The sequence below is a fragment of the Sorex araneus genome, chromosome X (genome assembly GCF_027595985.1).
Source record: "Sorex araneus isolate mSorAra2 chromosome X, mSorAra2.pri, whole genome shotgun sequence".
Classification (NCBI taxonomy): domain Eukaryota; kingdom Metazoa; phylum Chordata; class Mammalia; order Eulipotyphla; family Soricidae; genus Sorex; species Sorex araneus.
Genome location: NC_073313.1, coordinates 182,514,551 through 182,541,496, shown reverse-complemented (window position 1 = coordinate 182,541,496; position 26,946 = coordinate 182,514,551). Strand labels below are relative to the sequence as shown.

Here is a 26,946-nt window from a genome sequence, read left to right as displayed (position 1 = left end):
GCCACTTTATGGCCAAGATGTGCTCTCAGTCTCCTGTGCCGAGTCAAACCCTTGCTCCATGGAACCTTCCAAGTTTAAAGGCTGCCCACTGGCCCCTTCCCTACTGCCATCCCAAGCAGGCGCAGTACTTCTCAGAGCCGGCCAGAATGGCATGAAATTCCCCTGAATCTGGTGCAACACAGAGGGCCCACACTTGACCTCCAAAAGGGAGAGTGAGGGTAAGCAGGGAATAGTAACCCCTGGAAAATGCGGACAGGACGGACCCTCCTGGAGAGCTGGCACTGCACAAGGAACAGAAGGGTGGTCCTCGTCTTGGGGGGAAGCCGGAGAGGCAGGTGGGGAGAGATGACAGTCCCTACCCACCGTCAGAACGGCAAGGCTGGGGCCGCCCAGCAGGCGGCATCTCTGCTGCCCAGGCCCAGAGGGTATGGCAAAGGGAAGCCAGCTCTAGAGACGGGAGGGCAGCTGTGACCCCAACTGTTCAAGTCTGGAGACGGTGGGAGTTCACGCAGGCAGAGAGTCTCCATGGTAACCGTGAGCTGTCACATGGGGCTGCTGTCCTGCATGTGGAGCCTACCATGTCCTGTCCCTGCATGGCTACCAAGGGCCTTCCACCCAGAGGCTAGAGACTTCCACATGAAGGCCAAGGTCAAGGACGGCTTCCTTACTCACATCAGCAATGCTGACCACTCTGAGTCTGACATGCCTCAAATGCAACCCTCTCACGACTAAGAAACCAGCTTCCCAGGCACCCGTGACAAGGCTTCGTGTGCTGGGATGAGTCTAATCCAACCACCTCATCTGAAAGAAAAGGAGGAGCCAGGAAAGGAACACGCTACACGCTAAGAGGGAACTGTGGCCTGCCCAGGATTCTTACCAGTGTTCATACAGAGCCAGGCAAGAAGCATGGCTACCTCAGCACCTTCCCAAGGACAACTCCACCAAACCACCATTTTCCCTCCTAGAAAAAAATACCTCACAGTGAATATAAAAGTCTGGTACCGGAGATCATTGTTCATGATGCCAAATGTCCTCATCGGCCACCTCCAGAACTCAGGGCTGCTTCTCCCGAAAGGGAGCATAAAATGAGGTCCCCAGAACCATGCCACTGGGCTCTGCACCAGACTGTTTTCACTCGGGGCACCCCAGAGGGGGACGGGTGAGAGCCCTCCCTGCCCCAAGGGACCCAGCCCCAGCAGTCGACCTCTACTACCCAACCGCCGCCACACTCCAGGTCGCTTTCCACACACTCAGGCTGAGCCTCACAGATGAGTGAACATATTCCTGGACCAACACATGATTAAGACACTCCCTACCCATTTTCCATAGTTACCAGAACATATTTGATGAGGTTCAGCCAGTAGGCAACAAATCATAGAGGGAAATATATATATATATGTATATGTGTATGTATATATATATATATATATATACACACACACATATATATATGCCTCTTGGAGAGACCGGCAAGCTACCGAGAGTAGCCCACCCACACGGCAGAGCCTGGCAAGCTCCCCATGGCATATTCAATATGCCAAAAACAGTAACAATAACGGGTCTCATTCCCCTGACCCTGAAAGAGCCTCCAATACGGCACCGTATTAGGAAAGACGAGTAAGGAGAGGCTGCTAAAATCTCAGGACTGGGACGAATAGAGACGTTACTGGCGTCCGCTCGAGTAAATTGATGAACAACGGGGCGACAGTGATACAGTGATACAGTGATGCCAAATGAACAATAACACAAGTTTCTATGAAGTAAAACTATGAGGCTGATGAGTCATTTCATAAACAATTACTCTTGCTTGCTCAGATGAAGGAGGCCAGTCCAGAGGCTCCTGGACTGATTAAAATTTAACTCATTTTTAAAGAGAATTGTTAGAGGAATATGGACAAATCTCATTTCTCTCTGTTGAAAACCTTTCAGAATTTACTAACAAACATTTACTAAGCAAAATTAATTGCCAATGGCAAGACAATACTGATAAGCGTGGTGAGCAAGGGAAACAGCAGAGATAAGTGAGAGCCTCAGTCTGAGATTTAAAAAATCTCTGTGGAAGAGGTGATCCTTGATTTACTGGCTTCATAAATAGAAGGATGTGCGAGGGACCAACTGAAAAGAGTTTTAAATTTTTTTCAATGGATGGAGGGATGAATGGGTGGATGGACAGATGGGCAGAGGAAGAGATAAATGATGGACAAACGAATGGGCAAAGGATAGATGAAAGACTGATGATTATTAGAATATTAATAGAATTGTGGGTGGATGATGGATAGGTGGATGGATGGATGGAAAAGATGGATGGGTGAATAGATGGACTGATGAATAGATGAATGATGGATAAATGGTTGAAGGATGGATGACTGGTAGAGGTATGGGTGGATGAATGAATGGATGATGGTTGGACGGATAGATGAATAGATAATGGATAATGGATGCATGATGGGTCAATGGACAATGGTTGGTTGGATGGATAGAATCAGGTTTATCTTCTCTTCCCCCCAAATCCAGAAATTTCTGGACCAGAAATCCCTCCAAAAGGCTCATGGGGTGACCAGAGGGGAATACTCTTCAGAGAGCAGGTCAGAACAGACCAGCAGCAGGTACCATGTCCTCTGCTTACAAAGGTTGGGCAGGCTGAGAAGACATTTTCTAGGAATTCCCTCTTTTCCACAGTTGTGTCTGTGTCTGGCAGAAAAAATATATCTATAACTTGAAAAACTGGGTCAGTCTACACCTAAGAAAAGAATGAAAAGGCAAAGCTGATAATCACTTTGCTACATATTGGGATGATCTGACGAAATGTTCCAGCCTCAGAAAAGACCTGAGAAAGGACATGACTCAGAAAGGACATAACTCCAGCCCTAGTGCGGAGATAATCTGAGGATAAACCAGGCCATCAGGTGGTGGGACCAGGCTTCAGATCACAAAGTTGCTCCTTCACCAGCCTTCCGAAGAAAGCACCCCCGCCCCACCCCGCCCTCGAAATACTGCTGGCTTCTCTCCTCAAACTGCACGCTCCCAGTTATTATACTGTTCCCCTGCAGCTTTCAAAACTGCCAGACTCTGTGATTTATGCCTGGACTGCCTTTCCTTCCGCTGCCCTTCCACAGGCAACGTGTCCATCCTGGACACCCATCCTGGGCCTCCTCCGGACGAAGCCTTCCTGCATTGTGCAGGCACAACTCTGGTCCGAAAAATGAGCCTCGCCCCCATGCCGCCATCCCCAAGCTTTTCACATGCTCTCTCCCCGGACTGGTACCACTGTCCCAAACCAGTAGCTGCCAAGAAGAGCCGTCACAGAGTTCACTGTGATGAGACCCTGAACAGGCGGGGTTCAGAAATACTGACACATCCCGGTCCTCTCTGGTGACCACTGGAGGTGACTCCTGCCCCTGGACAACCTTCCTATGTTGTTACCTTTGAGGTCACACTGGCTATCCTGTGGCTTTATCCTAAAGTCATCTCCCCACGGGGAGAGGAAAGTGAGCCGAAACTGGAGAAGGCGCTGGGCATCGGAGGCCATCGGCTCTCACGGAGCAAGTAAGGATGGTCCTAGAGCAGCGAGTGGGGTCTGTGTTAGGCAGCACACAGATGCCCCAGGCCTAGCTGACTGACTGATGACGGCACGAGGACTTGCTCTCGGTGGCAGCTGCCACACTGTGTCACCGTCAAGGCACAGAGAAGCCTGAAGACTTTCCAGCCTGGTGTGAGAGATCAAGGTGGGAAGAGGCTGTGTGGGGTGAGTCACAAAAGTCACCCCCCAGCTGATGATGCGTAGTGGCCACCTGGAGTGGATCCAAGGCAGCCCGGCAGCCTTGCTGGTGGTAGATCCCCAGCTATGGGGGCTGCACTGGCAGGTCTCGGGGCTCCTCTCCGCAGGAACTGCCACTCAGGAAGCGCTCTGTGGGGCCTGAGAAGCTGCATATTTAAACAGCTTCACATCTGGGCAGGAACAATAGTACAGTGGGCAGGGTGTTTGCCTTTCATGCAGTCAACCTGGGTTTGGTCTCCAGCATCTCATATGGTCCCCAGAGTACCACCAGGAGTGACCCCTGGGTACAGAGCCAGGAGTAACCCCTAAGCAGTGGCTCCCTGGGGGGGGGGGGGGGAAACACTTCGAATCCGAATTCGGAAATTCAGGATCCTCAGGACCTCCATTTAGAAATACTCGAGAACTTACTCTCAGATTGACCGCCGCTAACCCATTCCAGTTCTGAGATGGGCGAGTTCTCTTTTTTGTTAGAAAATAGGACTTTCTGATTCACAGGGAGAGCTGGAACAGCAGGCCGAAAGGGTGCTCACCCTCATAGTTGTTAATCCGTGTTTAACTTCCAACTCACTCTAAACCTGCCAAATTACTGACCCGAAGCCTTATTATTACAAGTAATATGCATTTTCTATGGCATATATGTTATATATGTTTTCTTGCACTAAAGTAAGCCGGAGGAGAAAACGTTATCAAGAAACTTGTTAAAGGGGCCGGAGCAATAGTACAGCAGATAGTACAACACTTGCTCTGCACAGAACCATGCAAGGTCAGGTCCCAGCATTCCATTTGGCCCCTGAGCTCCGCCAGGAGTGACCCCTGAGTGCAGAGCCAAGAATAAGCCCTGAGCATCCCCAGGAGTGGCCCAAAAACAAAAAGAAAAAGAAACTCATTAAGAAAGAGAAAATAAATTTTGGTTTTATGGGGGGGTGGGGGGAAAGCCTTCAGAAGTGGACCAACACAGTCCAGACCGCTGTGCTGCCTCAGTCTACTGCCTATTATCCCAGCACAGATACACATATCATACACATCCCACATTCACATTTTGCAGGAAGAAGGATGCACCATGCTACCATTAAGGAACATATTATTTATTATATGTACCACGTCTTCTCCGGAAGAAAATGCTGCTTCACATGAGAACCTTGCCCTCCTGCTCTGACTCTTGGCTCATGGACCAGAACCTTCCTGGCTGAACAACTGCTGACTCTGATTGCTTCCTTCCCCACACAGCAATGCGGGCACGCCCTCATCTAGTCCAAGGACACCAGAAATAACCCCTCACCTTGATCCCAGCCCACTGCAAGGGCCAGCCAGAAACAGCTGTCATTGCCTGGCCACCACCAATCTGCAGAATATCTGAGTGATGGGCCTTCAGCCTGCCAGCAGGTCGCAATGACCTCAATTTTTGAAGATGTCAAGTCAAAACTCCCTTCTTATCTTTCAGATCCAAGACATATTTCTCACCATCACCCGGGGACACACACACACACACACACACACACACACACACACACACACGTCCACTGTCCATTGTACTTCAGAAAAGTCTCAAATAGCGGCCACAGGCTGAGTGCATCCCCCTTCCTCTCCAAAATCCTTCCTTCCACGTAACTTCCACCACAGCCATCGCTAGCAGGATGACACATTCCTCCAGAGGTGCCTTGCGTGAATTTCTGCAGAAGCCAAATCAATGGCAACACACCACCACCACCACCGGCACTACCACCATCACCTCCTACAGACTCAGTACCCCCTACTGACTCCCACCTGAGCTTTTGGAAGGCTCCAGAAACAGGTTGAAATAAAAAGAGAAGGACAGGAGGGAGTAGGGAGCAGGCACCCTGGAACATCAGCAGTGTAGAGGGCTGGTAGGTCTATATATATCTAATGCACAGAGCCAATCACACTGTATGAGACCTAAACTACAATAACCGAACTTTAAAATGTGCTTGCTTCCTTTTTGTTTTATTTTGGGGGACACAGCCAGCAGTGCTCAGGGCTCACTCCTGGTGGTTCTCAGGACCATATGGGGTGCCAGGGGGTCTCCCTGAGACGGCCACACAGAAAGAAAAGTACCCTAACAACTGTACGGTCTCTCCGGTCCATCCCTTGTTTCTTAAGTGATGAACTGCAGAGTCTCAGAGAAAGAATCAAATGAAGAGCTATTTTCTGGCCATCCCAGGGAGGTTGATGGTGATGGGAGTGGGGGGGGGAGGGGAGCATTGCCGTTGATTTGGCTTCTGCAGAAATCTGCACAAGGCATCTCTGGAGGAATGTGTCATCCTGCTAATGACGGCGGTGGTGGAAGGTACGTGGAAGGATTTTGGAGAGGAAGGGGGGACGAACTCGGCCTGTGGCGGCTATTTGAGACTTTCCTGAAGTAGGAATAGTTTCTGGCCATCCAGGTCTCCTCCAACACAAAGACTTGCATTACTTATCTTACAGGTTTAAAAATATGTACTTCTTTTTTTTTTTTTTGCTCCCAACATAATGAATGGGCTTAAATATTAGAAGTTGAAATTATTAAGTAAATCATTTCACCTGCAAAGCTTCTATTTGCATAACATTAATTCATGATGGCAGCTAAAACAAATTCATCACATTCTGTATATTAGAAGCTGATTTATGTATGAATTGAAAAAAATCATGCGCTCAAAATTATGTTGACAGGATGTACATGCTCAATGGAGAAAGATTTTTCTCTTTCCCTCTTTCCTTTTTTTTTTTTTAAATCATCCAAACAACTGAATTATGGTGGGAAGGAAAAGGATCTGAAGAGAGGAAGGCGGCGAAGGACCGGCATCTCTGGAAATGAATAATGCCGCCACCTCGCACGCGTGGCGGCTCTGGGTGCATGTACACACACACTCTCTGGTTATTAATGTCAAGAATGCCAAAGATACGCTGCAAAATCATTACCATTCATCGCCACTAACCGCCATTAAATTTCAATCAATTCAACTTAGCACAAGTGTACTTGAGCGGCCCTTACAGTTCCTTACAGACGTGGCTCAAAAGTCCGGCTTGACTTATTGCATTGTCCAACACACAAAGCAGCATTGCGGGGACCCGGGGACGGATGCTCTTAACATCCTAAGCAGTCAAAGATCCTTCTTTTCCTGAGCGCTAAGAGGGCTCCAATCCCTGCAGGTCAAGACAAATGGGAGGGAGGGGGCTACTATTCTGAGCGACCACCCTTCCCTTCCTGCCTTTGTGCGGGCAACACCGCTGGGCCTTCGGTGGCTGCAGTCAGCCCCGCAGATGCCTTGTGGAAAAAAGTTTCTGTGGCCTCCCAAAGTTTCGAAACGTGGCCTGGTGAAAGGCTCTTCATTCAGGCTGTTAAGTGCACAGTATACTCGAACCCCTGCTCCGGGGAGGGGGAGGGCTATCAGCAGTGGAAGGAAGCCCCAAACTGCCAGCACAGGCTCGGGCCGGAGCACCCTGGGGAGCAACTGCTGTCTCTCCCAGGTGGGTGCCCTCTGTGTGCCCATAGCATCCTGTCGGCCACTGGGCCCCCCTATACCCAGGCTACAAAGGAGGAGGCGTACATCCGATCAGAATCTGCCTGCTGGCTTTCTTCCCAGCTCACCACAAGCTGGGTCCCGATGGTCCCCACCCACCAGAGGCAGCGGGCGGCACAGTCAAGACAATTATTCGGGTGCCGCAAACCAGGCCACTGGGCAGGTGGTGGTGCGGCTGGCCTGGCCACTGGGGCACAGAATGTTCCAAGACACAGAGTTCCCTCAGCCTGGATGCTTCCCGGACGCCGTCAAGGCCGGTTCTCCCAAGGGGCAGAAAACAGAGGCGAGGAGGGTAAGAGAGGAAGGAGAGAGGGGAGCGGGAGAAGGACGTGGACAGGAGGGCTGGAGAGAGGAGAGAATGGGGAGAAGGCAGCTAAGGGAGAAAGCAGAGAAGGGGAAACAGAAGGGGAAGAGGGGCAGAGAGGGGGTGAGGGAGAAAGGAAGACAAGTTAAGAAAGGGAGACAAAGAGAGATGAAAGGAGGGGGGAAAAGAGTTGGGGGAGGAGATCTGCTAGGCAGACCTATGTACAACAGATGCAAACCAAAGACTGCCAGGAAGCTTTGGGAAAGATCAAGAGTTCACCCTATTTCATAGAAGGGAGCATCAGCATCGGGGCTTCAAACCCAGCCGAGTCAGCAATGCGTAATCACACCGGGGGCTCTGCTTAATTACAGGTTTGAGGGCTGGGAGATACTTACAGTGTCCCTGGGAAGGCCCGGCACTTAAAATGGTTTGTAGAAGTTGGGGAACATGAATATTCCCCCACCTACAGGCACACAGGCATACCCCATCACCACCCCCACCGAGCCATATTCCTCCAAGATGGGGTGGGGTCAGGGTCCTGCAGTGGGCAAGACAGATGTGCTACTAGAATTCAGTGGGGGCAGGAGTCCCAGAGGAATGCTTGGCGGTCAGCAGTGAGGCCAGAGCGCGGGAGGCCAACCTCAGGCAGGGCTGAGCCACCCGCCCTCCTAGGCCCCCAGAGTTCCCGCCTCCAACTTCCACCCCCTTCTTGCAAGAGGCCAGGGGCCCTGGGAGAAAGGGGGGAAATCAATCCCTAGCTAATGAATTAAAAAAAAAAAAAAAGGTCCTCTGTATTTCACTGCTGCTTTGGGTTCATTAAAGTTTCCACAGATTTGAAAAGGAAAATATAATCTATAACCTTGACAAAGTGAACGGGTGAAAAAAGCCCAAGAACAGAAGTGATATCCGATGACCGTGCGGTCCGTCGGTCCCTGAAGAATCTCAATGGACCGTCGCCCTGGTGGGGCCTTCCCTTCCTCTGCTGAAACTCTCCATTCAAGACAATAGTAAATGACCCCGTAAAACTTTTTTTCTTATGCTAATGCGTGAAACCAGGCACTCACAGTTAAAAGCACACTTTGCAGCAACCTGGGATCTTCCAAAGCACACACATGCGAGCGCACACAAAACCACATCAGCTTATGCAATTGAACGCCCAATCTCAAAAAAAATTGTTTAATAGGTACTCTCTGGTCACACATCTGAAGTGAGCCACTTGCCCCCATGCATATGCTTTTTCAGAAGAAACACACAGGAGTCCTGCCAATGATAAAGAAGAGACGAAACCCACAGAAAGAAAGAAACACTCTGGCAAGGCGGGGAGAATGGGGGGGGGGGGGGGGGCTTGAGACTGAGTTTCATGTTGGCAAAGGGTGTCTTTGTCATCCTCAAAATAAAAAAAATCTCAAAATCGAAAAACAATGACCCATGATTCTGTTTGCTTTTGAAACCTCTCTATTCCACAGCACACTCTCATTAATTTTGGAGAAAATGAGGGGCAACGCGCTGGTGCTGTGCGTTGACTTGCAAACCACGAGGCTGTTGTTCTCTACCAAGAGACTCGCCCCACATATCCAGGCCACCCGCCTGCCTGGGGAGAAAAAAACAACAACGATTCCAGGGCAGCCGCGTTGCCGCCCCGCCCGCTTTAAAAAGCAGGGAGCCCTGCTCACGGAAAATGCAGCGTGCTCTCGGGTGGCGGCCGGTACAGTCCCCTCCTTGGCCCCTCTGAATTCTCTGCAATCTGAGAATACAGTTTCTCTCTTTGGCATTCTTCACGTGTTTCATTTATCCATGCCTCTGACACTTAGTGAAAAGAAGGGGGGTGGGGGGCGAGGAGGGGCCGGCTTCCCCGGGGTTCCTTTTCAAAGGGCCCAGGCCCAGCGAGAACAGCTGCAGCTGTCCCCAAGGAGGTCTACCAGGCTGGGCCTGGCTGTCCCTTCATGCACCACACACACACACACACACACACACACACACACATACACACCCCCTAAATCAGCAAGGCTGGTTGCTCCATCTCTCTCAAGCTGGCACCCTGATCAGTCAGTCACCGGGATGAAAGGCGGCCCCCTGAAGCACAGGCCCCCTGCCCCTGAAGCACAACAGGACAAGGACGCCTGGGCTCTGGTGTGGGGCCTTAACAAGTCAGGAGGGAGAAGAGGGGTCGAACATGCTTACCAAGTGCACACACCCACCTGCTGGTCCCACGTAAAGAATCACTGGCACAGGGTGGGCCGTGGACGAGGCGATGTCCCTTCCCTCCACCCACCATGGGAGAGGGTATTTATTAGACAAATACTCAATTTTGCCTGCCTGCCTGTTGAGTCCCCGGGTTTGCTAATCCAGCCCGAGGGGCTGCACTGTGTACAGGGCACTTGTGGGAGCACAAAAAGCATGAAGTATTTGTGTAGTTTCCCATCTGCAGTGCAAACAAGCCGGCCACAGTGCACAGCCCCCAAGACCCCCGCAGCCAGGCAATGAGCTGCTGACCAAGCTACCCTGGAAACCCACCCCCACCCTTTCTGAGACGGCCACTCAAAGGATTTCCTCTCTGCGTGGGGCTCTCCACATAAGAGGGCTGAAGCGCCCCTGAGAAAGCAGAGTGGCCCTTCATTCCAAGGAAGCCTGGCCAGAAGGACCTCATCAAGCTACAACACCACTAGGTGGGCCAAGCGGGGAGTGGCAAGGCCACGGTCAGGGTCGGGGAGACGTGGAGCAGGAGTGTGACCCTGTGTGAGCTCCCCCCAATAATAAAAATGTTACAGCTGCCCCTGGTTCCCTGCCACTCTGCCCCTACTGCCTGCCTCAGTATCCCTAAGGTGCTCAAGAAGCATCTTTGAAACAGATGCGGAGCCGCTCCCGCAGGGTTCCTAAACAGACAGGCCCCTCACCTAGATGGGAGACCTCAGTGCAACACCGCACCAGCACCCCCCCCCACCCCGCATCATTCAATTACCCCAAAAAACTAGCGCCATCGGAGACACAGAGATAGTAGTACAGCAGGTAGGGCGACCGACTAGGTTCCATATTCCAGGACCCCAGAGGGTCCCCCAAGCACCACCAGGACTGATTCCTGAGTGCAGAGCCAGGAGTAACCCCTGAGCATCGCACCCTCATCCCACCCCCAACAAAGACTAGCATCTTCCAAAGCTGCCTGAAACACTAAAAAAAAATCCCAACTAGGCATCTCGCCTGCTAAGCGACCACCTTCCATCTGTCGGTCCAGGAATGTGAACCTGGCAGAGAACACCTTGACAACTTCCTGTGACTTTGTGTCGGGAGAGTGGGAGACTGGGAGCACCTGGGAAAACGAAAGCAGGAAAGATGAAGGAGGGCGGAGTCGGCAAAGACGCATCAGCGGGCTCTAAAGTCATACTCCGGGCTCCCCAGAGGCTGGGAAAAGCCTACGGAGCATCAAAGCTCAACCCAGGTTCCCTGGAGCCCCAGGGAGACCTGCAGGGGGGAGGGGGGTCACACAGTGAATTTCCCACCATGCCACTGCAAAAGTGTTCCCAGGCTGGGTGGGGGCAAAGGGGGAGGCCCACCCCCCACTCCCAAGGAAGCCCCCACTGCCTGGGAAAAAGCAACACCCAGCCCAGGTAAGGAAACGGACAGGAGGGGGCTTGTAAGTGAGGTGACTAGAATAAACAGATCCCATAGGGGAGATGTGTGACCAGCCCGCCTATTCCCGCCGCTTTTCACCGCTGTATATTTTGGATCTCACAGTTTATTTACTTTACTTTTTGGCACCGGGCCCCCTGAGCATGCCAATACAATATTTGTTTAAACACTATTTTATGCCGCTTGCGAGGGAAACGTTTACTTTCAAATTCTCCAACATCCCCCAGAGCCTCGTCTGCAAACAGCATAGGAGCGTTTTACAACTGCTCCCTTTATCTGAAGCTGTCGGGATTAAACCTTCACACGACCGGCGAGGGTGGAGGGGGCAGAGGCCGAGGGGTTCGGGGCCGCTGTACGTGCGCTACAAAGCCCCCGCGCACCCAGCACCCTGCCCGGGTCCGAGAGCATCGGAGCGCATAAAACACCACCCTACCCCACCCCAAGGGCCCAGCACCAGACTCGATTGAAACTCGGTTGCTTCCAGTCGCATCCAACTCTGAGATCCGCAGGGGGAACAAATTAATACAAAAACAGGAGTAGGAGGAGGAGGAGGAGGAGGAGGAGGAGGAGGAGGAGGAGGAGAGGAGGAGGAGGCACGGAGCGGCGGGGGAGGGGGGCGTGGGGGACGAGCGCGCGCCAGGCCCGCGAGCGCCTCCACTGCCGGTCAACCCGGGTGAGGCGCGCGGGCTCCAGCTCCCCGCGCTGTAACAAAAAAAAAAAGTCGGGTTTCCTAGGAAATGACAGCAATTACCGCGGGGCTGAAAAGGCGCCGAGCTGGGTGGACTTGCAGCTCCCCGGCGCGGCGGGAGCGCTCACCCTCGCGCACACAAGCACGCGTTCCCTGCCTCCTCCTCCTCCCTCTCCCTGCACCCCCCACCCCTGCACACCAACACTCCTCCCTCCACCCCAGTGCAGGGAAAACGCTCCCCACTCCTCTCCCTGCACCCCCACCCCTGCACACCACCACCCCCACCCCACCCCAGCGCAGGGAAAACGCTCCCCACTCTAAACCCTTAATAGGATTGGCGCCCAACTCTCCCCGCGCCTCTCCCCATCCATCACACACAGATCAAGTTGCAGTAGTGGATTTTTCAAATTCCTCAGCAAATATACTTGTTGAGAGATTGCCCCTGGGGGTGGGTAGGTAAGTAGTGGTGGAGTTGGGGGGGGGGGGATGAGTAGGGGGCGGGGAGAAAAATTGAAGGGTGTGGGGTGGGGGGGCCCTGCAAGACCGGGGCGAGGGATTACGCGAGGATCCCTTCGGGAAGTCAAGCGGATCTCGGGGCAGAGGGCTGACGAGGAGGTGGGGGAGGAGGAGGGGAGGGGCGGGGGGAGCATGCAGGGAGGCTAGAGAGCCTGACCGAGGGGGAGGGGGGCAATGGGGCCGGACGCGAGGAAGCCGGAGCGGGGAAGAAAGAAAGGCTGCGGCTCGGGACGCGCAGCAGTTGGAGAAGTTCACAAGTGGCTGGCGACAGCCCTCCATGCACAGTGCCCATCCTTCTTCTGGCTCACTCCCACCACCCTCCTTCCGGAGCCTCGCAGCATCCTAGCCTCCCGTGCCATGCCCCCCGCCCCGAAATTAAAAAAAAAAATAAAGAATTTAAAAATTTTTAGAAAGAAAACAGCCCAACCTGGGGCAAGTGGGAGATGGGAGGAGGCCGACCCGGCGGCTTCCCCCAGGTAGGAAAGGGAAGAAGGGGTGCAAAATCGCCCCCTCACCGGCCACGAGTTTCTAGTCCCTATCCTTCTTTAGGTCCCCGCCTTGCCGGGCCACAGTCCAAAGCGGAGTGCGCCCCCCCACCCGCCCAAATCCTACCCCCTCCAAGGCCCCTAAGCCCGGCGCTCCAATCCCCGCGCCTTGGAGCGGACACCCGGCCGAGGGACCCTCGGGAGACGCCGCAGCATCCCCTTCTGCCCCGGGTGGAGGGGTACTCCGCGCCGCGAAGCGAGCCCAAGAAGGCCAGTGCAACTTTACCGAGGAAGACAAAAGTTTGCTTCTAGCACGCAGGTGGTCTCTCGGGCTCCGGGCGGTGTCTGCGGGCCCCCATCCCAACTTGACCGGCGCAGCGAGCGGCCGCGGGCTGCCGTGTGTCCCGAGGATCCGGCCGGCCGGAGCAGAGCCGGCCCAGGAGCGAGACGGGGAGCCGCGAGGGAACTGGAGGGGTCGGGGGGTGGCGGTGGCCGGGCAGCCGCTCCTACCGCCCGCTGCAAGGCAGCTCCCCGCGGTCCGGGCGCGCCGCGCGGCCCGCGCTGCTGCCTCCGCTTCCTCCGGCTTCCCCGGCTCCTCCTCGCCTGCCTCCGCGTCCGCCGCCGCCGCCGCCGCCGCCTCCCGCTCCTCCTCGAAGTCTCATTGATGGGACTTTGAAAAAAAGTCCTCCTCGGAGCCGTGCTGCCTCGGCTGGCGAGCTCCGGCACTCCTGCAATCCATCAGCGCCGCCCGGACGGCGCAGCGCCCCCGCGCGCACGGCCAGTGCACGCCCGCCCGCCCGCGCCGCGCGCCCCCGCCTCGGGGGGCACCCGGGGAGCCCGGGGGGCTGCGAGGGGGGCGGCCTACGACTCGCCTCCCCGGCCCGGAGGGAGGCGAAGCACAGCTAAGCCAGAAAGTTGCAGCGGACCACTGAGCGCCGTGCTCGTCTCCAACACTTTATTATTATTTTTTTTTAAGGGTTGGGTGAGGGGTCGCTAACTCAAGCCAGATGAGCTGCAGAACGGAGGCGCGGGGACGGCTCTGTTTTCAATCTCTGAAATCCTCCGCGCTCCCCACCACCTCCTTCTTCCCGTCCGCGGGGAGATGCCCGGGTCGCTGATCTCTGGGCGCCCGCTTCTTGGGGCGCCCGGGCGGAAGCCAGGGAGGAAGGGGGAGGCCTGAGCTTGGCGGTGCCTGGTCCCTGCTCCCCCACCACCCGCCGCGGATAGTGCCCGGGGAGAGGGGGTATCCGCGGGCACACACACCCCCCACCACACACACACACACACACACACACACACACACACGCACTCACGCACAACCGGCGCGGCCCGCACAAGGCCCCATCGGAGCACACGCTGGCCAGCGGCGTCCTAGGTTGGGTGCGTGTGTGTTTGGTAGGGAGGGTTTTTGTTTTGTTTTGCTTTTTTTAGAGACTCCACTCGAGCTGCCGCAGCCAGATGGAAGTAATCAGAACCCAACAACAACAGAGGAAGGAGGAAGAAAAACCCTCACTGAATGTGGATGGGGGGTGGGGGTGTGTGTGAAAGAGCTCGCTTAAACAAACCTCAGGGATGGGCCCTAGGCCTTTGCAGCCACACCACAGCCCGGAACGGAGCTGCCTGGTTTGGAGAAGCACGGGGACAGAAAACTGGCTCGAGGGTCTGTGACCCTGAGAACTGCCACTCTTTCCAGGCTGTAGGGGCCTTAACCAAACACTGCCCCATTCAGAAAAAAAAAAAAGTTCCTATGTTTGCACAACACTTATGACGGGACAGGTGGCACATGAGCTCTACTTGATATAATTTAACCTTCAAATCTCCATAGATTTGGGGCAAGGGAGATAGCTCAAAGGCTGGAACCAGGGAGCCCCAGTCCGATCCCTAGATGTTTACTGAGCACCACCAGACCTGGCAGAAAGAGGAGGGCTGTGAGTAGAGAGATAGTACGGAGATGCCTTGCATGCAGGCAACCTGGCTGAACACTGCTGGGTATGACCCAAACCCCTCTTCCACCTCACACCCAGAAAAGGAACAAGAACACACACACACACACACACACACACACACACACACACACCTCCTTAAGTTTCTTCTGCACCCACTGTATGGCTGAAAAGCCTGAGACTTAAAGAAATGAATTTATCCTGGGTGGGAACACTGTGCCTCTGACCTCCTCAGCACTCTGGATGAACTGTTCATTCGACTAAATAGCTCTGGGGGCTGCTTGGGGAAGCTCTCTAGCTTCAGACCCTCTGTCCTCTGCCTCCTTATAATACATCTCATCCGCCAAGGATTATAGAGACCCAGTTCTACCTGGAGTTGGTTAACCTTCACTAGTCTGTTTGCTGGCCTTTTTTTTTTTTTCAGTAATGCTCTCTAGAGGTCTCTAACCCAACCCCCTTTATTCTTCACTTTTTATTCCCAGAGGGACCATTTACCCCATTCTTATCACCTCCCTTCCTCTGTTCTCCTTACATTCATTCATAGAACCAATTCCTCCCTGACCGAAAGGGGAAAAAATATGCACAACAATATTAGAACAACTTGTTGCTAATTTTGTTTTTCTCAAATTGTCTCACCAGGGGGGGGGGGATGGAAACCTGCAGGGTTCGTAAAGAGCAAAGCCAATGTATTTATTAAAGGGCAAGAGAGGTTTGAAAGGGGCTTTTTCTTTCAATATGATCAGATTCACCATCCTTCCCTGCTATTTGTTTAAATTCCTGATGAGCTTTCAGAACACAGACTCGAAGGAGACAGAAAAAGTAAACTCTCCCTCCCCTCCTTGGCCATATTTTAATGACCCTATTCATATCTACTCCTTGAAATGCGGGGAATCATTTCATGTTACTGGAATATTCACAGCGTCAACTGATTACTTCATTACAAGCTCGTCTCTGTTGGTTTCCTTGTGTTGTTAAGTTTGCGAAGAAGTTTAAACAAATCAACATTTGGGGATATTTCCCTTTTCTCTGTTTTTCTGCTCAGACCGGCTCAGTTGCTGCTGGAATTCAGACACTCCCATGACTTTTCCCGGCTTGTTTTGGCAAGAAGATGGCTGTTGAGATGAAGATGGAATGTTTCTGGGTTTGAGGGGAGGCTGGAGACATAGTGCCTTAATCTCTAGATGGCCAGAAGTTTGGGCATGGAAAATCAACAGGGTTTAAAGTGGAGGCAAACTCGAACAGCAGAGAAAGACTTCATCTGGGTGCTGGGACACCAAGGTCTGACCCCAGATGTGGTGGTAAATGTGGAACCCTGGGTTTGTTCTGGTTCATTCAGTCAGCAGCTTTCTGCATATCAGGAGCTCTGCTAGGTGGCATGACTTAAGTGATATCACAGTAAGCAAAACAAAACTTTTCCACAGCCTCATAGGGTTTATTTGAGGGGGGCAGGTTTGGGTCATACCCAGTGGTGTTGGGAGGGTGTTGGGGGTCAATCCTGTCAGTGCTCAGGGACCATGTAGTACTAGGAATTGAGCCAGGGCTGACCACATGCAAGGCAGTCACCTTAATCCCTGTACTATCTCTTTAACCCCTCCAAAGAGTTTAATGCTACAATAATGACCACAAGTAAACATATAATCACAAATTAAGCAAAGAAAAATTACAAAGTGCTCTAAGAGCTTATGGTCTGTGGGGGCACAGGGGAAGCATAGGAAAAACTTTCCTGACGACATGATGTTTTCAGTGGTAGAAAGAAGAAATGAAGGACAACAAAAGCAAAAAGGAAATCGCTGGAACTACATCGAATAAAACAGCTGCTGCACAGTGATCTAAACTATCAGCAGAGTGAAAAAGCATCCCATGAAACAGGAGAAAATATTTCAAACCATGTATCTGACAAGGAGTTAACTTCTAAAATATGGAAGGACCTCCTAAAGCACAGTCACGCACGCGCGCGCACACACACACACACACACACGACCCAGTATAAAATGAGCAAAGGACTTGACTAAATATTTCTCCCAAGAAGATATGAAAATGTCCAACAGCAATATGAAAAAAAAGTTCTCCCTATCAAATTGTTGAGGAAATACAAATGAAAGGCAGAATGAGCTATAACACCTCAGATCTGTCCAAGCAACTGCTCTCAAAGAAAGATGACAAGTGTTGGCAAGCTGGTGGATAAATTGACAGTTTTGTATACCGTTGGTGGGAATGTAAGATGCTGTGGAAAACCGTGTGGAGATTCCTCACAATAAAGGGTATAATCCCACTTCTGGGTTTATCTCCTAAACAACTGAAATCACAATCTGGGGGAGTACGATCTGCACTCCCATGCTCCTTGCAGTTTTTTTCACTCTTCCCGAATGTGTCATCACCCAAATGTTTGTTGGCAGAAGAATAGGCAAGGAAAATATGATATATACCTATAACCGAACATTATTCTGCCTTAAAAGGAAGGCAGGCCAGAGAGACAGTACAGAGACTATACTATCTCTCTGTCATAGAATGTTACTGACCCCAGTTTGACCCCCAACTCTGCATAAGGTCCCTCAGGATCTCCAGGAGTGACCTCTAAGTACAGAGCCAGGAGTAAGCCCTGAGAATCACCAGGTATGACCCCAAAACCAACTAAAAAAGAAGGAAATCCTACCATTTACAGTGATACAGGTCCACTTGGAAGAAATCACATTAAATGAAGTCTGTCATCAGAGGCTAAACACTCAGGCATCAGAAATAGATGTCTACAAGTGGGCAGGACACTGTGGGTAACAGGGATTGAGGACAGTGATGTTAGGAGTTGTTCAATAGCTATCAAGTTATGCTTTCATCCCGTTGTTCATTGATTATTTGAGAGGGCACCAGTAACATGTCTATTACACTCAGCCCTGAGATTTTAGCAGCCTCTCCTTACTTGTCTTTCCCAACAATTGGAAGCTCTTTCAGGGTCAAGGGAATGAGACCTATTGTTACTGTTTTTGGCATATCAAATATGCCACGGGTAGCTTGCCAGACTCTTCAAGGGGGATGTATATATATGTTACTGAATTTGAGATATGAATATGGCACAGGGAGCTTGTCAGGCTTCCCGTGTGGGTAATATACTCTCGGTAACTTGTCAGGTTCTCCAAGAGGGAGAACTAGGCTATTAGATGTCAGTGATACAGTGATACATATATACATATATATATATACATATATATATATTCCTTATATGAGAGGAGTAAGTTCCAGAGAAGTACTATAGAACAGATCATTCAGATTTAACAATAAAATATTGTGTACTATTTAAATAAAAAAATTCCCAATCATCACTAGCAATTAGCTTATGAAAACATATTACAATTTTGTTCACAAGTTTTTATTCAATGTGTATTCTCAAGATACGTACAGCTTTGATGTATATGTATATTCCCTACTTGACTCCTTCTCAGGTAGGCACCACATTAAATTCTAGTTCTATAAAACTGAATTAACAAAAAATATATAGGATATTGTCTACTTAAAATTTTAAGAGGGCAGGGCCAAGGTAGATAACCCAGGGGCTCAGGGTGTATACCTTGCATGCACAGGGACCCAAGTTCAATCCCCAACACTGCCAGGTATAGTCCTGGAGGCCTCCAAGCAACTTTAACAGCCTTTAACCCAAGCAGCAAGTCTGGGCGCTAGAACACAGCATCCCCCGCCAGAGACTGTCCCTTCAGCCAGGCCTGCTAGTGATTCAAGGAGTCACGGGGGCCAACGTTGCTGAGCACAGCTTGGAAGGGTCCCCAGTGTAAGAGCGTTTTTAGATCATATATTAAGTATTCTTTTTTTTTTTATTGAATCACCATGTGGAAAGTTACAAAGCTTTCAGGTTTAAGTCTCAGTCACACAATGCTCGAACACTCTTCCCTTCACCAGTGCACCTATTCCACCACCAAGAACCACAGTATACCTCCCCCCATCCCCCACATCCCCAGCCCCCCACCCCGCCTGTGTAGCTGATAAATTTCACTTTACTTTCACTTTACTTTTATTACATTCAATATTTCAACAAAAAAACTCACTATTATTGTTTGGAGTTTCTCCCCCCAAAGTCGGACCTGCTGAAAAGGAAGTATTTGATAATTTGTTTTCCACTGCTGAGAATGAAGAGATATGAGGTCAAGCGGCCGCAATAGCAGCCGCGCAGTTTTGGATTTCTGTATTTTAGTATTTTAGTAACTAAGTCCAGAGAAATTTCTGCCAGAAATTGCATCATTGCAAGCTTGTACCTCTCTGCTACCTTATATTCCACATGAGTGCAATCTTTCATATTAAGTATTCTTGCACCTCCCCTGCCCCTCCCCGCCACACACACTATCAGTAAAAGGCTGGGGACTGGGAAATACAGTGAGATTCGAGTGGTAAGGGCCCATGCCTTTGCATGATCTGGGTCTGAGGTTCGTTCTGGCCTCATTTTGTGAGAAGTCGGGTCTGGAGAAGTAAGGTCTCACAGCCTTAAAGCAAAATGAAGGAGCGGGATGACTTGGAGGCTGCCCCATAGGACCGTGGGAGGGGATCCATGGAGGAGAAGCTAGCAGCTGGCTGGGAAGGCCAAGGTGGGTCAGCAGTGGAGGCTAGGGTCCCTAGGTCCCTGGGCTAGATTAGCACCCAGGTGTGCTCTGCATCCTGCAAGTCTTTCCTCCCCACAAAAGAAATGAACCTTGCAAATCCAGAGTTTGCATATAAATAAGCAAAACCTAAAGCCCTACCCCTGAAAAGAACAATGGGAAGACAGCAGAGATTCAAGAAAAGAGAAAGTCTAAACTAATTAGGCTTAAAATGTAAAAAGAAATAGCCAAAATCTGCAAGAAAACACACACACACACACACACACACACACACACACACACCGTAAAACATGAAAATATATTCGAACAAATGGAAAATGTGTTAGTTAAGAAGCTCCAATATCATAAAAGGGGGTTGAGTACACCTTATGTAAATGTGTATGTTTTTGCAATTCACTAAAAATATTCTCTCTTATTTGAGGGATGAGGGAAATAAGGTTAGATAAGCTAACAATTATAAAGCTCATTAGAAGAAATGAAACAAGAACCTAAAGAAGGGGCCAGAGCAACTGGTAGGGTGTTTGCCTTGCACGTGGTAACCCCAGTTCAATTCCAGGCATCTGATATGGTCCCCCAAGCACTACCAGGGGTAGTTCCTGAGTGCAGAGCCAGGAGTAATCTTGAATATCTCCAGGTGGTGTGCGCCCCCCACCTCAAAAAAAAAAAAAACCTAAAGAAAATAAATTTTGTGGTAGAGATGGAAAACAGACAGTCCTATCAGACCTTACAACCTAATATATAAAGACTGTAATTAAAGAAATTTGATACTGAGGAATAAATAAGAACAATAGAATGGAAAATAATATCCAGAAAAAGAATTAACTGTGTATGGAAGTTTTGGGAACTGGAGCAATAGTACATCGGGTAGGGCATTTGCCTTGCGCTAGGCCGACCCAGGTTCCATTCCTCCATCCCTCTCGACTGCCCGGCAAGCTACCGAGAGGATCCTTCCCCCACAGCAGAACTTGGCAAGCTACCCGTGGAGTATTTGATATGCCAAAAACAGTAACAAGTCTCACATTGGAGATGTTACTGGTGCCCACTTTTCGAGCAAATCGATGAACAATGGGACAACAGACAATAGACAACAGACAGATGGAAGTTTTGGAGTTGTCTGTTCTTGTTTTGGGGCCACACCTGGGGGTGCTCAGGGACTATTTCTGGCTTTCTGTCCCCAGACTGTCCTTTAGAGCTTATGCAGTGCTGAGAATAAATCCTGGGGTCCCCTCATGCAATTCCAGTCTTGATAAAGATGGCATCATGAGTGTGTGAATGAGATATGTGCTTTTAACTTAATTTATATTTATGTGTGGTGGAGGCATGTTAGACATGGAACCTAAGGTCTCACAGTAGCCAGGGACACACTTTACCACTAAGCTACATCACCAGTCCCTCAATGTGCCTTTGTATTGACATAATTAGAAATTAAAACCAGGTCAGGATGCCATTTTTCACTTATCAAACTATCAAAAACCCAGAGTATGACAACACTCTGTTGCTGTGGAGAAATAGGCACTCCCCCTCTCTTCTAGTGGGAATGTAAATCACAGTTATGAAAGGAAATTAAAATATCTACAAAACCACACATGCGTTTACCTAGCATCACACTTCCCGGCAATCACAGAAGACTGGAAACAAACTAGACATCCTTATGTAATGACAGAGTGGATAGATCACACATGAAGTATCATGCAGCTCTGAAAAGGATTGAGGATGATTTCTAAGCTGTTATTCTTTTATCATTAGATAAAAGAAGTGGTGGGGCAGAGTGAGGTGGCATATCATTGTCTATCTTAAAATGAATGTGCTGAAACTGTGTGCACACAGCATGTATATAAGATTTGTTTCTGTTTTAAGTAAACAGAATGTTTTAAAGTTATAAGAGGGGGAAGTAAGAGGGAAGGGAGGGACAAGGAAGTAAGATTTATTTGGTTATATCATAGGTTTTATTATTATTATTATTATTATTATTATTATTATTATGGGTGCTGGGGCTACACCCAGTGATATTCAAGGGCTATTCCTGGCTCTGCACTCAGGGACCAATTCTGTAAGTGCTTGGGTGACCATATGCAGTGCCAGTAATTAAACTAGCATTGGCAGCATATAAAACTTAGCTGCTGTCCTATCTCTCTAGCAATTTGGTTATGTTTCTTTTTTTTTTTTTTTGGTTTTTGGGTCACACCCAGCTATGCTTAGGGGTTACTCCTGGCTTTGCACTGAGGAATTACTCCTGGCAGTGCTTGGGAGACAATATGGGATGCCGGGGATCGAACCCGGGTTGGCCGCGTGCAAGGCAAACGCCCTACCTGCTGGATTATTGCTCCGGCCCAGTTATGTTTCTTCTTATTATTATATTATCATTATCTTTGCACTGAGTTTTTCAACAAGTTTTTAATGTATGGAAATACCTTACATCATAATAAAACAAAACCCATGCTTTAAAAAGCAACCCTGGGACCTGAAGAAATAATGCATTGACTTAAAGAACCTACCTTGCAAGCATGTGGTTATGAGTTCAAATCCTTGGTGTCCCACGAGTGCCCAGGACAGCCCGGCAGTTCTGCTGTCTGTGATCCTGGCACCACAAGTGATTTCCTACCACACTATAGGAGATAATCAGGAGCATGGACTTTTTTCTTTGAACCCCAATTTTTTTTGTATTTTCCAACTTTCTTTAATGCTTGCCCCCTTCCTCCCCAGCTGCCAGGGCCTCGCCTGATGGATACTGGCCCCTAGGTGAGCAGGCCAGTGAGGGCAGGGGGGAGGACGCTGGCTAAAGACTGTTAGAGCTGAGCGTCCCCATCTCTGTAGCTGTGCAAAGCTGCTTTGGGAGGCTGCCCTGTGAGCCCGTCACTGGTGCTTCTGAAAGTGAGCAGAGGACAGCCCACATGGGAGAGTGGCCCCTCAAAGATGGCCCCGCCTAATCCCCCAGCACCTGCCACTACAGAACAAGATGGGAAGAGACACCCTGCAGGTAAGAGGAAGCTGAGACGCGTGAGGTGGGGAGATGATGCTGGATTGTGGGGCGGGAGTAGGTCCAACTTAATCACGGAATGCTTAAATGTAGCAGCAGAGGACTGGGGGCCTTGGGGGCGTGGCTCAGTGGCAAAAGCACCCCCTTCGAATGTTAGGCTGAGAGTTTGATCGCTTGCATGGTCTGGGCTGTATGTGTGTGTGTGTGTGTGTGTGTGTGTGTGTGTGTGTGTGTGTGTGTGCGCACGCCCACTCTTCAGAGCACTATGGCCAGGGATGCGAAAGTGCCTTTACTGAAGATGCAAGCGGCCCCCCACCCCTCCCAGCCAGGAGAGGGGACACTCCCAGTGTGCACGTGTGCGTGCACAACAGCGCCTCCCGGTGGGCGCCATCACCAGTACACATGTAGCTCTGGTCCTTGCACCAATATTATCACAAGGAAGAGAGCTTGTTAGAAGAAGCAGAGGAGGCCGAGAGGGGCATCCACAGGACACCGCCGTGGGGGCTGGCTTTGAAGATATAGAAAAGGCACAGGAGGAAACTACTTAACGTTTACAGCCAGCAAGAAGTAGGAGCCATGCTCCAGCAACCACAAAGAACTGGGGTGGGAGAGAGTCTCTACAGGGGTTAGGGTGCATGTTGATCATCTGTAACACAAGGACCCACAAGCTGTGTAAACCACCAGTCCGGGCTGTGGTCCAGGAGGCTACCCTGACAACCTCTGGGCCGGCCCAGGTAATCTCCAGCACCACAGGACCCAAGCAACAATATACCCTTAAGCCCTTGTTCTGAACTGGGAGCCCAATTGGCCAAGAATAAATAAGCAGGGAAATGAATAAATAAAAACTGAAGGGAGCTGGAGAGATAGTACAGCAGATAAGGTGTGGCCAACCTGGAGTTCCATCCCTGTCACCACATCTGGTCCCCTGAGTAACACCAGGAGTGATGCTTGAGCTCCGCTGAGTGTAGCCCAAAATCCATTTTTTTTAAATTAGGTAAATCAGTAATAATAAAGAGCATATGACCCTGCCTTCATTGGCGAGGAGGCCCCCCATGAGGGCCTCGTGGGACCCGTGCACCTGGAGCTGCTGACGCGTGGCTGGCAGCCTCTGCCCTGAGCAGACAGGCCCCCACGTGCTCCCTGTCTCTTCCTGTCACTGGGACTGAGCCAAGGAGGAATGTGGGAGGCCTGCATGTTCACCCTGCCAGAGCTGCACACCTTATCCTGGGGTGACCCATTTGGGAGCTTGAGCCTGTCCTCAGAGAAAAAAAGTGCCCCAGGAATTCCCAAGAACTTGGGTAACCACATCTCTGAGCCTCAGTTTCCCCCTTTGTCCCAGCAGAGATTTGTATGTAGTGCTTCCCTCTGAGGGATGGTGATGCTCATAAAATCAGAAAGTTTCTAACAGAATTTAATATGCTGATGCCTGGTGTCTTACCGGGGATTGTTCAATAAATCTTAACTGTGGTTGTAAATAGCACAGCCTGAATATAAACTGTTGCAAAGTCATCGCGAGGACGGATGGGAACTACTCTCTCTTGGTTCTGGGCTTCTGTGTCTGTGCCCAGAAGGAATGGGTTGGGCCAGCTAAACCCCTCAGAGTGCCGCCTCAGGCCCCTCACCCTCCTCCTTGTGTGGAGCACAGGATCCACGCCAGAGACCCTGTCTGGACGATGGGACATACGAGCCCCTACCATGTGCGGTGCCTGTTTATCTGAGGAAGCTTGTAGGCTCAGCCAAGAGAGTGGCTGAAGCATGGGGGTGTCTGGAGAAGCATCATGCATGGTCAGGCTGACATGCAAGGAGAGGCCTGGCAGCCAGAGCCGCCTTGACCCTTGACTCTATTCACTCGTCCTCTCCCTGGTAAAGTCCCAAAGCCCCAGGAACCAGGCTGCTTCACACTGTCCTGCTCCGTGGATGCAAGTGCGCTCCCCCAAATAATGAGCAGTAGCAGGCAGCAAGGTTTGGACAAGGCTGGTGAGGACAGGCAGACCCATTGTCCCTCATCCCACTGTGATGAGCCAGACTGCAGAGGGGTCAGGGACTCGGACCATCAGGAAGTTTGGGAAGCTAGGCCAGGCCCAGGGGTGTCATGATGGTACCCTGCTTGCCCTCTGGCCTCACCGTCAACTGCAAGAACATCAGATGGAACCCCCTGGGGAATAGGTTCCTGGGAGCAGCCTCCACCATGGCAAATGGGAGCTGATGGCTAAAGGTTCAATGCCCTCAGCCTTCAGATTCTATCCTCTTCCCAGAATGCCCTGTGGAAGCCCTACTGTCCACCGTGGTACACTTTGTCTCTTCCCGATCACACTCTACCCCGTCAGAGGATCAGGTGTTTTTCCTTAAGGTATATGAAAGTCCTAACCCCCACCTCTCAGAATGTGGCCTTATTTATTTGAAAAGTGTTGCTGCAGAGGGGGTGAGTTACAATAAGGTTGTTGGAGTGGGTGCTGGTGCAGCAGACTGAGTCTTTAATAATTGGGACAGATGTGCTCACAGGGAGAGCCCAGGTGAAGCTTGTCCAAGCCCTCGGCTGGATGTCACAGGCAACCAGCCGAGCTCTGAGCTCCCTTGCAAAGGTAGTCGCACCTGCCAGCACCTTGACCTACATTGAGAATCCTGAGCCATCTCTGAGGTTTTAGCCCTCCAGACAGTGGCGTGATTAAGACATCTTGGAAAAAAACAGTACTTTCTCCCACCAGAGTATTTTTTTCTCCATCTAGAGTGTTTGCCTTTGGACCTTTGTTGGTCTCAGAACCAGGAAACCAGGCTCAGGGGCCCTGGAAAAGGGAGGTGGGCTGGTTCCAAATGGCAGGTGGATATTTTGTGGGAGCATATTCAAGCAAGCCAAGACTTGGGGGTCAAAGCAGATCCATGGATCCCTGCCCAACCTCTGAATTTGAACTTGTGAGTGCTTAGGGTGGTATTGGGTATCAACAGGTAGAAGTTATGGGGTGGAATTCCCAGGCCACAGACCATTTCATACCTGCCTCAACAGCCCTGATCTCTCAGTTAATGGAGAGAACTTGGTACCTCAGGGTCCTCACAGGGTCTGAATTATGGATTGGGAGTATTCCAGTAAGACACCCAGTGCTTCCACAAGTTTCCTGCAAAAAAAACCCACAAAAAACAAAAACCAACCTTGGGCTATGAAAATTAAGCATGACCATCTAACATGAGGCCCTAAAAGACCCACGTTTATGTTTAATAACACAAAGCACTGGAAAGATGGAGGAGGAAAATGTTTCCTTTATGGGAAAAAAAAATCTGATCTTGGCCAAAATGCCATGTTATTTGCAGATGACATGATATACAAAGAAGACGCAAGAGCGTATCACAAAAAAAGCTCCTAGAAATAATAAACCAATACAACAAAGTGGCCAATTACAAAGTCAATACACAAACATTGATCTTATTCTTATATACAAAGAATGAATCAGAGGAAAAGGCAGTCAAGAAGTCTATCCCATTTAAAATAGTACCTCAAAATATCAGGTATCTGGTAATCAGCGTGAAAAAGATTTGGGAGATCTATATCATAACTTTAAATCATTTAAGAGATAGATGACTTTAGGAAATGGAAAATATTCCATGTTAAGGATTGGAAGAATCAATATTATTAAAATTACTCTCCTACTTAAGCTATTAAATAGATTCAATGCAATCCCCATCTGAATTTTGATACTATTCTTCCAGGATCTAGAAAAGTAAATAGTAAAGTTTATATGGAATCAGAAAAGACCACAAATAGCCAAAGTGATACTGAAAAATGAGAAATTTGGAGATATTTCATTATCTAATTTGGAACTGTATGATAAAACTATAGTGGCAAAAACTGCATGGTACTGGAATAGTGATAGGCCTTTGATCAATGGTTCAAAATTGAATGCCCTACAACAAAACCCCAAATATATGGACAGTTAATTTTTCAATAAGAGGAAATGAGAACATGAAATGGAGTAAAGATAGCCTCTTCAACAAATGGTGCTGGGAACACTGGATAACTATGTGTAAGAAGCTTGATCTTACACCTCACACACAAGTCAGTTCAGAGTGGATCAAAGATCTTGAGATCTGACCAAAAACTAAAGTACACTGAGGAAAATATAGGCAGAACACTTAAAGATTTGGACCTCAAAGATGTCTTTAGTGATTTGATATGACTAGCAAAGGCAACATAATAAAAATTAGACAAATGAGACTACATAAAATTAAAGAGCTCCTGCATGACAAAAAAAACCAAAAACCAAAAAACAAAAACATGACCTAAAACTAAAAGACAGTTAACTGAATGGGAAAAATTATTTGCATTCAACACACCAGATGAAGGTTTGCTTTCCAGGATATATAAAGTACATACAAAAATCAACTAAAAAAAATTCAAAACTCCTTTTAAAAAAATGGGGCGAAGAAATGAATAGACACTTCACAGAGGAAGACAGGCGAATTGTCAGTAGGCACATAAAAAATGCTCAACATCACTTATCATAAGAGAAATCCAAATCAAGATGACAA

At 49.8% G+C, this 26,946-nt stretch overlaps 1 protein-coding gene across 1 annotated transcript in view; it reads right to left on the bottom strand.

Annotated features, from left to right (window-relative positions):
- GLI2 (GLI family zinc finger 2) overlaps nucleotides 1-13,537 on the bottom strand; it is a 232,673-nt gene extending 219,136 nt beyond the window's left edge. Inside the window, exon 1 of the mRNA XM_055123452.1 lies at nucleotides 13,200-13,537. The gene's annotated coding sequence lies outside the window, so the exon portion shown is untranslated. The remainder of the gene's footprint in view (nucleotides 1-13,199) is intronic.
- Nucleotides 13,538-26,946: the final 13,409 nt, after the last annotated feature.